General features: G+C 34.3%; 2 long non-coding RNA genes across 2 annotated transcripts; one reads left to right on the top strand and one right to left on the bottom strand.

Annotated features, from left to right (window-relative positions):
• Positions 1-1,671: 1,671 nt before the first annotated feature.
• Positions 1,672-4,039, bottom strand: LOC124899750. The gene is made up of 3 exons (XR_007057287.1): positions 3,906-4,039; positions 2,148-2,863; positions 1,672-2,049 (listed from the first exon to the last, which is right to left on the bottom strand). It is a non-coding gene; the product is annotated as an uncharacterized LOC124899750 (long non-coding RNA).
• Positions 3,315-14,256, top strand: LOC107872912. Its single transcript, XR_007057286.1, has 3 exons — positions 3,315-6,540; positions 8,536-12,455; positions 13,975-14,256. It is a non-coding gene; the product is annotated as an uncharacterized LOC107872912 (long non-coding RNA).
• Positions 14,257-15,654: the final 1,398 nt, after the last annotated feature.

Here is a 15,654-nt window from a genome sequence, read left to right as displayed (position 1 = left end):
TTTGTGCTTGAATATTTTTATAGAAATGGGGGATCCTGAAAATCATCATCCGAATCAACAACATCTTCTTAATGAGTACCAGTTGCAGGTATAACCTTCTTGGGTATTTGAAAGGATGAAAACTCCTTTCGTGTTGGCTCAATATTCTAAAAAACAACCTAAAATACATAGGATTTATATTACAAAAAACTAAAAACTAATTTAGATGTTAAAATATAATGACATTATGAACATATACAAATGACATTATAAATAGGTTTACCTTTAAAAAAGTACATATGCAATGACAAAATGTATTTTGTATATGAACATATACAAAATCAATATTTGTATTTACAAACTAATCAGCTTCACTATTAAAAATATAAAAATGAAGCTAAACTTGTCATTTTCCTCATTAAACATACTTTCCATGAGAGATTCAAATCGTGGACGAGGTGCATTTGTCTTCCAATTCAAAAGACGTGGAATTTGATTGTCCATCTTGGAAGCAACATTCCGGATGAACATTAGAACAACACTTGTACAACCACACTTGAATGACAAGTGGCATTTGGAGCAAATAAAACTTTCCTTTTGCTTTCAACTTTTTCTTTAAACTTTTAGCTAATTTCTCAAATGCAACAGATCCCCAAGGATAATCCATATAGCGACCACTCTCAACCAAATGGAGATAGAGGCGTGGAATAACTATAGTATCAACAGACGAAAATAAAAATACATAAATAAAATACAGATTAGCAAACTTCACAGCATCTTTATCATTTTTCTTTCCCCATATTTTGCCCGACACAGCCTCAAATAATTCTCTTTTCTTAATAGAATTGGCACCATCAAGATATTTCTCTATTATTCTATTTGAAACCTCCTCAACAAAAACAAAATCATCCTTGTTTGAAACACAATTCAAACCAGTAATCACGACAAATTTTATTGGACTGAAATGAAGACTTGTGCCATTTGCACGAATGATTATGGCACTTATAGAACTTTCCTTATTCTCAAGTGACTAATACATCTCCCTAATTGCGCTTGAACTATACAATTCTTCTTCTTATTCTTCTTATTCTTCTTCTTCACCAAAATACTTTTAAGGCGAAAAATCTTCTACTGCTCCTCTATTAACATTGCCTTAATATGTTCTTCAATGTCGTTGACCGTGTGACATTTTATAAGTGGTGCAAATTTTGAAAGTACTCTTGCCATGAATATTGAATCACGCAACACCTATGAACCACAAAAATTATAGAAATCTATATTGTTAAAATATATACTATGCATATATTTTCTATTACATCATAACTATTATATTACAACAAAACATAAAATAAACTCATGTGCATTTACCAAATACATATCATATTGATATTGGATATAAAATACAACAACATATCTAATATATATCTAAACAGTGCCACATATGTATTTACTAAATACATCATAAACATTACATTACAACATATACATATATCATAACATATGTATTTTCAGCATACATGTCTGGTCCAAAATTTAAGTTATCAAAAATAAAAATGCATATCATAGTCATAATAAATAACAAATACAAGTGCATATCAAATACAAATCTTAGCAGTAACAAATACAAAAACATATCTAAATGGTACCAAATACATATCAAAACATTCCCAAATACAAATTACATATCTTTAACATTAACAAATACATATCTTCACATTAACAACTACAATTTCATATCTTAATAGTAACTGATAAATACATACAAATCAAATAAAATGTACATAAAAAATACATATATGTACATATTCTCCATAATCTATAAACATACAAATATAAAAATACCTCTACCACTTTCTTTTCTTCAAATTCATAATCAGATGAAATAGGACTTGATATTTTACTAAATTCTTCTTTTTTGATTGACTTCCTCATTTTCATAGATTTTTGAACTTTTGTGGGTTTTGGGGATGAAGGTTTTCTCAATGCTTTCCGTTTCATGATTTCCATAATCTTCTTCGGATTGTTATGCTTCTTCGATCTCACCTCTTCTATGCTAACACCTCTCTTCGACTGAATATGAGTAGAAATCAAGTTAATATCTTCATCTTGTGTTAAACCAAGACTAAATGATAGTAGTTTATCGGAAACTAAATTCACCAGTGGAATACCTCTAATTGAACTTCTACAATGCGAGTGTTCTGCCATTATAGTAGACCTCCAAAAACTTTCAACAAAAAAGAAAAAGTCCCCCCACCCCCTCCAAAAAAAACTGAAGATAAGTGTTGAAGAAAAAATCTAAAAAAAATAAAATATATAAATTATATGGAAGAGATAACATGCAATAACTGTAAAAATCAACTAACCTTATTTGATGGATCACAATGTTTATCACCAAATTGAGAGAAAATGGCAAAATTTGAAAAAACAAAAATAGGTTAGAAGATACGTTAGATTGGAGGGAAGTGAAATAGTGGAGTTAAAATGGGAAAAGGAAAAATAATGGGAGAAACCTACGTGCATTTCTATAAAATGGATAAAATATTGCTACTTTTGCTACAACTTGAAATTTTGAGAAAGTGTTGCTATTTATTGTAATTAAGGTCTTAAATATTCTAGTTTTCGTAATTTTTCCTTTCTAAAAAGTAAAGTTTATTTAATTTATAGTTATTTTTACTAGAGATTCAACATATTCTTTATAAGAAAATAATAAATTAAGATCAATTTTGGTTGTCGTGTAGTGGTGAGACTACTTTACCCTTAACCAAAGGTCTCAGATTCAAGCCATGGGTATGGAGAAATCCTGTTGGGAGCGCCGCCCCCAGAATGGGCCCTGCATTGTACAATCCAGATTAGTCGGGATTCCAATGCGAGTACCGAACATCGACTGAAAATTCAAAAAAAATAAATAAATTAAGAGATCAACTTTAACTAAAATAGCTAAATTACAAGTTTACAACTCTTAAAAATAAAGAGACAAATATACCCTCAAACTATAATAAATGGTATGCATATACTCCCTACCATACTTTGGGTACATATATGCCCCTTTGGCCTAATCTCCACTCCCTCCAACCAGTAAACACCAATTAGTAGCAGCGACTAATCACTGCAATTTGATTGGGGTTCACGTTTAAGTTAAAAATAGAGGGAGTATTGGGCTTGAAACAAAAAATAGATGTCGGATCAAGTTGGTTTGAAAGGGTTCGATGAGTTTATTGGGTCAGGTAGTGGGTTTGGCTATTTATTTGAGATAAATAAATTAAAATGAAAAAAAAAAAGACAAATACACCCCAAACTATGATAAATGGGCATATACATACCATTTAACTATACGTACCACTTTCTCTCTCTTAAATCTTTTCTCTCAACAATAACACTACTTTAACAGCTAAAAAGGTGCATTTCTTTAATGCTCCACCTGATGGAGATGTCGGTAGGCTCCTCTCTGGTGCATAAAGAGGGAAATCTTAACCCACCAGAGAGGATGAATACAACCAACAATGGAATTACAGAGAAACAAACATATTCTAACTCTTTCACTACTCCATCTTCATCAATTACAACTTGTTTTTGCCGAGGAAGAGAAGCTGTAATTGCTAGGCAATCTAACCACAACGGAATGCCAACAGTCATCTTCAAATCCAAAGACTATTATGGAATTATGGTGGAAGAATGTAAGTATACAATTATAGGAAGAGATCCCCACCCCCAAATTGATCGAATTAGGTCAAAATTCAAGAAAACTATCTCAATTAAAGGCTCTTGCAAAATTGGTGTGTATGTGTATGATAATTATAATGTTTTCTTGGATTTTAAAAATGATGAGGATTTCAAATCTGTCTGGTTTAAAAGAGTTATTGAACTTGATGGGATGCAAATGTGGCTACAAAAATGAACTGCGAATTTCAAGTTGGAAGAGGATATACCAATTTCTCCAGTTTGGATTCTTCTTCCTGGACTGCCATTTCATATGCACTCATGGCATTATGTAAAACAAATTGTGAGTTCCATAGGGACACCTCTAGTGATGGATACCGCTACTATAAGGAACTTAGCCAAGTATGGCTAAAGTTAGAGTTGAACTAGATCTTCTCAAGTCCCATCCGGATAGTGTTTGGGTGGGAATAGAGGATGAAGACACACCTTTGAAAGGTTTTACTCAACAATTAGAGTATGAAACCATCCCAAAATACTGCAAAAATTTTAGAAAAAAATGGACACAATGTAATGAATTGCAGGATTTTAGAAAAAATTATGGCTAAAGCTGAAGAGGAAAAAGGAAAAGAGACGAAGATCTTGAGGCAGAGCAATCTGCGAAGGACAAAAAAGAGGTTGTAGAAGAGAATGACTATAGAAAAGGGGAGGAAACAGTTGCGAAACAGGAAAACAACAACAATACACAAGAGAACATTATTTTTGCTTCAAAAGAAAACAAAGCTTACAAAGGTAAAACCAAGAAAAAGAAAATCAAGAAGATGCCAAAAAAGAAAAGCAAAGTTATTTTCAAGACTATCATTCCGAGAAAAAATGAAACTTCAGTTTCAAGACTGAAGAACCAGTCTATACATAGGGACAGAAAAAAGAACACTCTTAAGGATGACCATTAGGAAGTAGTTCATGGAAAACAAAGGCAGAAAAAAAGAAAATGTATAATGTGATTATTGAGATAAATGAAATCACAGAGGAAGACCATTCTACTAATCAAGATAAAGTGCATCAGAATGATCTCACAGAAGAGGAAATCAATATGGACAATCCTACTACTAGCAAAGGGAAAAACAACCACTCCCAACATAGTGTCTCTAGTAAATCTCACAACAATACAGACTCCTCTAATGTCCCGACAGAAATAAGAGAGATGTCTGGTTTAAACTTGGTTATGGATTTGAATAATAAATAGACTGAAGATACAACTGACAACACACTTAGTAACAATATCTCAGAGGTACGTGTAGAAGAGTAACCTTGCCCCGTTAACCCTCCAATTGATCTAAAAGTAAGGATCACCAAGATTGGGGTTATAATAAAATGGAGCAATATGGTAAATTTGATTCAGATATGCCATCCTCTAGCAACAAAGAAAGAAGCAAAGAAAGAAAACATGAAAAAAGGCAAAGAAGCAAAACTCAAACTTCTCAGAGGAGAAAACAAAAGGAAGGCACCCCCCCAAAATTTACTATGATTAGTGCTCTTTTTTGGAATATAAGGGGGGTTAGATTAGAAAAAAAGCATTTCATAGACTCAAAAAATTAGCTCATATCAATAAATCCCAATTTATAGCCTTATTTAAACCTTTTGTTTCTGGAGATAAAATAGATGGTTATCAAAAGTTCCTAGGGTACAAAAATTGTCTTTCTAATACGAACAGGCAAATTTGGTGTTTTTGGAGCTACAATATTCAAGCAGATCTTATCTTAGAAAGTGATCAACATATAACTATCGTCATGAAAAATGCGTATGGTTATCAGGACTTTTACATTTCATCTATATATGCTAAATGCACCATAACTGAAAGAAGAGATCTTTAGGAGTGTCTTGAAAATAATAATTTTAAAGTTGATGGTCCTTGGTGCATTGGAGGTGGCTTCAATGTAATTTTGGATCAGTCAGAGAAGTTATGAGAAAAAACACATAGAATGTCCAAAAGTTTGGATTTCCAGAAGTGCTTGGACAATTGTGGGTTAACTAATATTGGTTATACTGGTTGTAATTTTACTTGGTACAATAATAGAAGCCCGATAAAGAGAATTTCAAAAAGATTGGATAGAGTGTGTATCAATAACCTTTGGGACCAATCTTTCCAAAATTGCTTTGTTAAGCATTTAGCCAAAACTGGTTCTGACATAATTCGTTGCTTTTGAAATTTCAATTCTCTAATAGTGCATATATTACCTATTTCAAATTCCTTAACTTGTGAGTGACATAAGAAGGTTTTATGAATTTAGTGAAATATATATATGGAGTACCAGCATTCAAGGCAAACCCATGTGGATTTTACAATCAAAATTAAAGATTCTTAGTAAAACACTCAGTCTCTGGCTGAGAAAATAAATTGGAGATGTCAATAGAACACCATCAAGTGGGAAACAAAGCTTCAAAATCTAGAGAAAATCGACATCCAACTCAACACTGAGCAAACCAGACTCGAGTTAACAAAGCTTATGCAGAATACATCCACTTGATAAAATTAAAAGAGTCTATCCTCAACAAAAAATCTCAATTCAAATGGTTTGAAGAAGGAGATAACAATACTAGATGCTTTTATAACATCCTCAGGGAAAATAGGAGGAAGTTGTTTTTGCATAAAATCAAGAATAACAGGGGAAAGTGGATCAGTGGAGATGAGAAGATTTCCAGGGCTGAAATTAAACACTTCCAATATCTATGTAATTGACTATACACCTAATATTATTTCATTGGTTGAGAATGATAGGTTGTGCTAAATTCCAGAAGAACAAGAAATAAAGGAGGCCATTTTCAGTCTTAGTGCTACCAGTATTGCAGGACCCAATGGGTTTAATGGAACATTCTTACAAAGTTGTTCATAAAAAAACTGACCAGGTATTTCTCTCATACTTGCCTCATCTTACTTCCTAAAACTAATAATCCTAGTAGTTTTGGAGAGTTTAGGCCTATAAGCCTCTCAAATTTTACCAATAAAATTATGTCCAAAATTATTTCTTTAAGACTTAATCCTCTTTAAAAACAAAACTTGTCTCTCCTAATCAAAGTGGTTTTGTTAAAGAGAGGCTTATAACTAAAAATATCTTATTAGCTCAATAAATTATTTAGAACATCTCCAAAAATAACAAGGGTGGCAATGTGGTGATTAAACTAGATATGGACAAAGCTTATAATAGGATGCCATGGTATTTTGTTGTGGTTGTTTTATCTAAATTTGGATTTTTCAAAAGTTGGACTAACATGATTCATAATCTTATCTCTAAAAATTGGTACTCAGTGATTGTTAACGTTTCTAGATATGATTTATTCTCCTCCTCTCAAGGTTTAAAACAAGGAGATTCCCTTTCCCCTTCCCTTTTCATTCTAGCTGCAGAGGTGCTCTCTAGATCCCTGAACAATCTCATCCATAATAGAAATTTCATTTCTTTTACTATGTCCTCTAATTGTCATACTATTAATCACCTGGCTTATGTTGATGATATAGTTCTTTTCAGTAGTGGGAAATTCTCATCTATAAAGCTCATCATAGATCAAATCAGTAAGTATGAGAATTGTTCTGGCCAGATGGTCAATAGAGATAAAAGTTTCTGTTTCCCTGGTCCTAAAACTGGTGCTCAAAGGATTAACAAAATTAGAATATGCGTTGGTTGTATGGATAAAAAATTTCCTTTTAATTACCTTGGCTACCCCTTTTATGTTGGTAGAAAAAACTTGACTAGTTTGATTATTTGCTTAGTAAGATAGTGAAAAGTTTAACGGTTGGCACGGTAAGTTACTTTCTTATGGTGGTAAAGTTGTTTTGATTAAAAGTGTGCTTCAATCTCTCCCTATTTACACTCTTTATGCGTTGACCCCTCCTAAAGGTACTATTAAGTTCATTAAACATCACTTTGCTAACTTTTTTTGGGGTAGTAGCCAGAACCATAAAAATTATCACTGGAGCTCTTGGTCTAATCTCTGTGTACCTTGCGATGAAGGTGGTACAGGAACTAGAAGCATGAAAGATTTTATTAACACTTTGGCTTTGAAAAGATGGTGGAGGTGTAGAACCTCTAACTCACTTTGGTCTAATTTTGTCAAAAATAAATAATGTGTTGGATCTCATATGGTTGGAAAGAAATGGGTTTCAGGTGACTCTCATGCTTGGAAACATATGTTACAGGTTAGAGAACAAGTTGAAAAACACATGTTGTGGTAGGTTAATTTAGGTACCATCTCTTTTTGGTGGGATAATTGGACTGGCAAAGGACCTCTAGCTTATCAAGCTCCTGAATCATCTAAGAGTTCTAAAATTTTAGTCAAGAAGTTTATCAAACAGGGCAATTGGGACATGGAAAATCTGCAAAGGATCCTGCCCAACCATATTTGTGATATCATTAGTGAAATAGAGATCGATAATCCTAAAAAGGATGATAAAATCTTTTGGGATCTCACAGAGACTGGAAAATACTCTAACAAGATAGCTTGGAACCTGGTAAGAACTAAGAGAGCTACTAATCCTCTAATCAACAAGGTATGATACTCTTTTATCCCCTTTAAAATGTCTTTTCTCACTTGGAGATTATGGAAAGATAAACTCCCTTTTGAGGATGTAATTGGTAAGTTCGGAAAGCAAATGGATTCCAAGCTTTACTACTACCCAAATTCCTGTGATCAGACTTTGAATTACGTTTTTAGTCAAGGTGCAACAGCTAGTAAAATCTAGAATCTATTTGGTGCCCATCTTGGCGTTAGACATTCTCAACTCCCTGTTAGGCATGTCATTAATTTTTTGTGGCACTAGAAGTCCAAAAATGATGTTTATAAGTTAATTTTACACATTACCCCTATTATTATTTATTGGGATATTTGAAAGGAGACTTGTGCTTGTAGGTATGGTAATAAAAAAAGTTCAATTTGTATAAACATGAACAACAGGTGAGATAGATCATACAAGCGGCCACAACCAAGACCTTTCCTGGATGCAAGCTCACATCTCCATGGAAGGAATTTTTTTTGAAACTATTAAAGCTACAACCTATACCAAGAATTACGGTGGTCTACTGGCAAAAACCAGAACTCAGCTTTCTCAAGATAAATATAGACGGAAGCTTCGAACAAAATAATGGGAAAAACAGGACTTGGAGATGCACTCAAAGATGAAGATGGACAACTGATCATGGCATTTTCCATCCCTTTCCAGTGTACTAATCATAACATTGCAGAACAAAGGAAGATTGGTATGAAGGAAAATGGTGTTAAAAAAAATGGATACACCAACCTCATCATAGAATCGAATTCCATGGTGGTCACTGATATGCTCAGGAACAAGAAAGCTGATAGCTTTAGAATTAGTAGAATTATTAAAGAAACCTCAGAGATGCTCAAGCAGGCTGCTATCAAATTCACACATTGCTACAAGGAAGCTAATCTACTTACGAATTGGCTAGAAAATAGGGCAATGAACTCACAAGATAGTGCTATTTACTTATCTGCAAACGAGCTCCCTAATGTTGCAAAAGGTCCCTACCTTTTGGATAAGAGACAAGTCCTCTTCCATTAGATCAAAATTTAACAAAGCTAATTTATTTGTTAGTTAGGGCTTACCTATTGTGTAGTTATAGAATGAGCGACTAACTCGTGGAAGTTCATTCTTTGTTTTTGCCGGATAGTCTCTATACTTGTATTATAATCCAATCCTTTGAAATGAAATACAACACACCCAGAGTCATTGGGAAAATTAATAAAAAAAAGAATAGGGGCATATGAATACCCAAAATATAATGAAGGATATATACGTACTATTTATCATAGTTCAGGGGTGTATTTGTCCCTTTTTTCGACTCTTATTTATATAAAATATATAAAAGAGAAGTCTTTAATTATTCAGTCAAACAAACATCATAATTATCATGTATGGCATACTTTTATCTAAGGTTTGATATGTTATTCATAATGAACATTCTAAAGTCTCAAGGCAATGATCCTTGGGATCGGGATCCATTTAGCACCATTCACAATTTTACTTGGATCAAATTTTGGAGTCGTTGCATTCTATTCTTGGTTTTTTCTTTTGTCTCAATTCAATTTCCTTTATCTCTTCAAAATTATGTACGTATTCACCTTTTATGACTTGTTTCTTTGCCTTAGTATTTCTTCTAGAAATGCTTTTCGGGTACATTTACCCCTTCATGTTACTCTTTTCAAGCATTACTTATGTTTCTCTTTTTGGTAACTAACTGATTCATTTAATTTCCAGAATAACATTATATAACAAGCAACTGTCACAACATGCTTAGTTCTCATCTGCATCACTATCTGACTAGAGCTCTAACATGTCTTAATGCTTACAATTTAAATTGCATCAATCTATCTTTTTTTTTTATCTCGGAGGGATCTAGCAATAGAAGTATAGGCTATCTTTTTGGGTAAAGTTTTTATAGTACCCTGCTTCAGAAAATTTCTACAGTTTCTCTCAATCCAAATGACATAAACAACCTATTCAAGGAGAGTCTTGAATGTTTGGGCTTGCAGAGACAACCTTTTGCCCTGATGAGTGCTCCAACGAATATACATACTCCAATTTATTGGGGAGAAAACTTGTCGTTGCAACCAGGTGAGTATTTTATTCCACAAGTTGATGGAGAAATGGCACTGCACAAAAATATGCTCAATAGACACATCTTCATTATGACATAGGACACAAGTTTTAGCAACATCTAATCTCCATTTGATAAGTCTGTCTGCAGTTACTACCCTCTTATGCAACATGAGCCACATAATAAAGCATGCCTTAAGTCTAGTTGCATCGTTGAACATTAAACATTTCCATTGCACTGTTGGTTGATCACCCAACATCTGCAGATAAAGTTGTCTAATTAGGCTACCTTTCCTTCTCTGACCTTGTAGAAGAATGTAATGACCCTTCGGTTCATTAGCCCCGTTTTTGCTTATTTTCATCGATAGAGCTCCTCCATAGCCGTCCCAAGTCATTAGTGACTTGCTGGAACTGATAGTTCGGTTACCTGACGGTTCGTTTGGTTTATAAAACCACTTTTCCAATTTGAGTCTTCATCGATTCCAAATGGTCGCCGAGCGAAAAAAATTCACTAAAATGATTTTGGATGCAAATTTCAACTGCGCCAGCAACTATGTAATAGTGATTTTAGGATAGATAGGCCCTTGGTTTGGATCCCACCCATTAGTCGAGAAAGTAAAAAAAATTGAAATATATGAGTATGGGACCCACAAGTGGTCTAAATGATCTCAGATGGAAAATTTAAATTCACCAATGCATTCAGAATGTTGAATTTAGTGGGGTTACATAGTTTGTTTGCGAAAAACGGAGTCCGAATGAGTTCGGAAGGTCAAAAACAAATTTTGACCCTGCAGGCCCATTTAAAATCGTATAAAAAGGTGGTTTTGACAGATTTTGAGCATTCTTCACTCCTATTAGAACCTTAGCAGCCTCAAGGAGATTGGTAACAAAAAATAAGTCTTGTGGGTTGGTTGGAGGCTTAACAACTTGTGTAATTCACCTTTTTACTACAAATCCAAGGTAGGAATTCTTCTAATTTGATATTAAGATCCTAAATCATGATGGGTCAATTTAGCCCCAAAATTGAGTTATTGACTCAAATTACTTGAGGATTTTAACTCCTTATAGATAATTAGGCTATGGGTTGATCTTGGAAACTCCTTTTCAAGGGTGAAACCCAATTAGGGTTTTGGTGCCCATTTGAAACCCATGACACAATGGTGCTATAATGGGTATTTTCATTCTTGTTGTAACACTTAGATTGTATTATTGATAGCATTGCTTGTGGAAGAGAAAGTTTCTCCGAAAGAAAAGGAAAAGCTCGTTGATTTGTGAGTTGCTTGGATTCAAGGTAGGTTAGGCTTACTCGTAGACTAGATTGAGCTTATTTTTAATCTAATTATTGATATCTTGCGAGATAGGATGGGGTACCTAGATGGTAGTTGATTAAATGGTGAACTTGGGATTTATTGATTGCTATAGACTATTAATTTGTAAGGTATAATATTTGACCCTTAGCCTAGGACCTTGGTGAGTCTGTCTGCGGTCTCATGACTAGTAATTTAAGATGAGGAGGAAAGTTTCTGTCCATCATAAAAGATTAAAAGAACCCTAAAACACTTGGCAACATGCATTTTCACCTTGCATTTCAGTAAACCAAAAATCAGTCATAAATCTTAAATCTTCAACAATCTCATTATATATATTTATATTATATCTCCCTAAATCAAAAATAAGCAAAAAAGGTTATATCCATACCTGCCGCACCATGAGTAAAATGAGACTTGCTGCCAAATGGGAAATAACCAGTAGTCTCCCATTTATTGCAAGTTCTTTTCTTCCAGTTTGAAGACTTTTATGTATGCTTATTGGTTTGTCTATTCATTTGTGTATGTCATTGTCTTGGAAAATATTGATATTATGATGATGTCCGGTTTGAGTCCGGAGGAATATATGATATTATGATGATATCCGATTCGAGTTCGGAGAAATATGTGATATTATGAAGATGCCCGGTTCGAGTCCGGAGGAATGTGTAATATTATGATGATGTCCGGTTAAAGTCCAGAGGAATGTCTGATATTATGATGATGCACGGTTCAAGTCCGGAGGAATGTGTGATATTATGATGATGCCCGGTTTGAGTTCAGAGGAATATGTGATATTATGATGATGCCCGGTTTGAGTCCAGAGGAATGTATGATATTATGATGATGCCCGATGAATCCGGTGGAACATATTGATATGGTGATAATGCCCCGTGAATCCGGAAGAGGTAAGAATATTGTGATGCCGTGTGGGGCAAATTTACTTATATGCATTGATATTTCTGAGGTTAGGCTGTGTGGGGCCAACTGCCTATGTGCTTGAATTATGAGGTCTCTCTTGATAAATTGTTATTGGTTTTGTTCCAAATCACTATATAAGAGGGACGACCCTCGTTGATGCTAAATTAGCTACTAGAGGAAATTTATGCCTAATATTGAGCTAAGGCTTAGCGTCATGCGTAAACTTGCATAAAAATTCAAGGGCTAACCTATATATATACTTGACTTGAATAAGAACTTATATGTCTTGAATTTGAAAAGATGATTAAGAGTAGTAATTGAGGCATATAACTTCAATGCCTAAATTACTATTTTGGGTGTTTGAGCTTATGCTCTTGAATTGATTTGGAAATGCTAAACCAACCTTCTATTAGTTTATGAATACCTCATTATCATTACTGGATCTGTGTTAATTGAGCATCTGCCATGCGTTGCCAACAATCGTTTGGGAAAGGTAGTGTATGAGTCCATTTGAAGGAAGCTGGTTAGGCAATAGTTTTCTTTATAAAGATTATCCAATTTTCACTTCTTCACATTTAATTTAATCTCCCCTCCCTTAGTATAATAGAATTCTAAATACTGTTAAATGGAATAAGTAACATGAAAGATATGAGAGAACACAACTTAAAATTTGGTAGCTACGAAGAAAAATTCTTTACAGTAGCAATGTATTTACTGGAACATGTATTACTTCATATATTAGTTTTAAGATAGAATTCATTACCCCTATGCCTACAGAAGGTGGAGCAGACTCCATATATCACTACATTCTGTAAATACTATTTAATATTTTTTTTATCGAACCGAAAGTGCAGCGATGCAAGTTAAGCTGGTCGTTTCTTTGCCTAGGACTACAATTTCACACATGTAAACAAGGTTGCTACAGATACTAGTTTTGGTCTGGCGTTGGAGATCGTACAAAGCCAAAAGATAGTTTTCATGGGTACTTTAGTCGCGACTTTTCTTTCTATTTATGGACTGTGGTGGCAAATATGTAAACTGCTTTATGGTATTTATGGTTGTATTCTTTTGTGTACTCTCCGGTGGTATAGGACACCATGATGAGTTCTTTATCGTGCTCTCTTTTGTGTACTTCCCGGCGGTATGGGGCGTCATGGTAAGTTCTTGTGTTTATGTTCTAACAATGTTGCTGATGATTATGGCAATTAGATACCTTGCGATTGTGTGTATGGCTTTACGTTTTCGAAATGATACTCAGTTTTTATGGAGATTATGGAGTATATATATAGAGAGGGAGATAGTATGTCATGTTATTGCTTTAGTAGTATAGATGTTGTTGCAGTGGTATTAAAGTAGATTCAGATTCGATCATATCCCTTGACTTTAAGATTATTGTCTTACTTTATATCGTCTTTAAATTATATTTGAGCTCAATCGGCCGATGATGCCTACTGAGTACCCCGTGTTTTGGTACTCATACTACACTTCTGAACCTTTTTGGTGCAGACCCAGGTCTTAGGTGCCGCCGTTGATCTATTTCGTGCGAGTTGACTATTTGGAGACAGGGTGAGCTCTTGGAGATGGAGTTGCCCTCTTTCCCTTATATCCTTCTTTGTCTTTTGCTTTCGAGACAAATGTATGAGACTATTTAAGACATTTTAGGTTGTGAGATTGTAAATTTCTCTTGTCAAATTTAGAAGCTCTTGTATTAATACTATCAGGTCGTGGGATTTGTGTTTGAATATCGGTTGTCCTTAGTTGTATAAATATTGTTATATATTTTGTTTATACATAGAGTCCATGTTGGACGTTCTTACCAAGGTATCCCATTGCCATAGCTACGGGTTGCGGTATCGGCTTACCTACTGGAGGGATGTGGTAGGTGCCACATGACTCCAAACGGGGTCGTGACAAAAAAGGTCAACCCCTGATTTTGCACTCAAGATCTTTTTAACTGTCCAATTAGCTTATTTGCACTCAATGTTGCATCATACCACACGCGCAAGTGTACGTGGTCATGAAAGTAATAAAGTGGCCCTTTCTAGCCGAATATCAATCCCCTAAAAACTTGGTTATTAGCAAGCAATCCAATTTATAGTGTTACTATAGAAATTAAACAAGTGTGGTTCATTTTCAGGAGATTATAAGACTTGAGAATTTAAAAGTAATAATAAACAATATCAAGAAAGTAAAGTGTTTGAAACAATGATTTTGAGAAATCCATGATCAAGGCAATTTGAACAAGCCTACAAAGCTACACAATCTCATTGGCCAAGTTAACTATCTTGATTGTTGATTCACGGGGTTTATAACACGATTACGGTCTTTTGATCCTCTAATCATCTATTTAAATAAGCCTTATAATTATATCGTTGAGAGGGTATGTGATAACTAATTTAAACACATTTGTATTTCATCTCGTATTTGATCCAAATGGGGAATTAGGTATATTTGTATCCTAACCACAAATCCTATCTTTAATTCATTTAAATGAGAAGAACCCACTCCATATGTTTCATGATCTAATCTCATGTTCCTCCTTCCGGGCTCACAATAGAAATATAAATGTATTCAAAAGGTTGCAAATCAATAGAATAGTAATGACAAGAACATATGAACAATCAAATATGATAATCAACTTTAAAAAACTTGATTGTATGCTAAGTACTCCTGTTCGTAGCCTTAATCCTAGAATGAGGGTCTCATAGTATTACAAAGAATCACCATAAGTGAATTCATAAGTAAAAATACAAGCAAACTAAAGTAAAGAAGAAAGAACCCTAGTGTAGAGCCCTTGAGTGCCTTATCTTCTCTCCAATCTTATGTTATTTCAAAATTATCTTGTAATTGTGACTAAGTAATCCTTTTATAATGCTTTATATCTTCCATGGGATGCCCAACACGAAATATATGCATTTACCATATAGCCCCTCACGTAAAAGACTTAAAAATTTACTTTTGGATGCCCCAGGAGAGGCCTTGCCCCGCAAGCCCTAAAGCTAGACTTTGGGGTGCGGATCCCATCCAAAGAAAGTATGAGGAAATGTTACCTCATCTTATAGGGTGGTTTACACAACCCATATCCAGCTTTGGGGGTGCGGCGCAAGGCACCTCCAAATAGGTGCGAATTCTCTCCATTTTTGCTTCTAACTTCTTGTAATTGTGATCTCTGTTTATCCACTTCTG

This window comes from Capsicum annuum, chromosome 6 (assembly GCF_002878395.1).
Source record: "Capsicum annuum cultivar UCD-10X-F1 chromosome 6, UCD10Xv1.1, whole genome shotgun sequence".
Taxonomy (NCBI): domain Eukaryota; kingdom Viridiplantae; phylum Streptophyta; class Magnoliopsida; order Solanales; family Solanaceae; genus Capsicum; species Capsicum annuum.
This window is presented reverse-complemented; position numbering and strand designations above follow the sequence as displayed.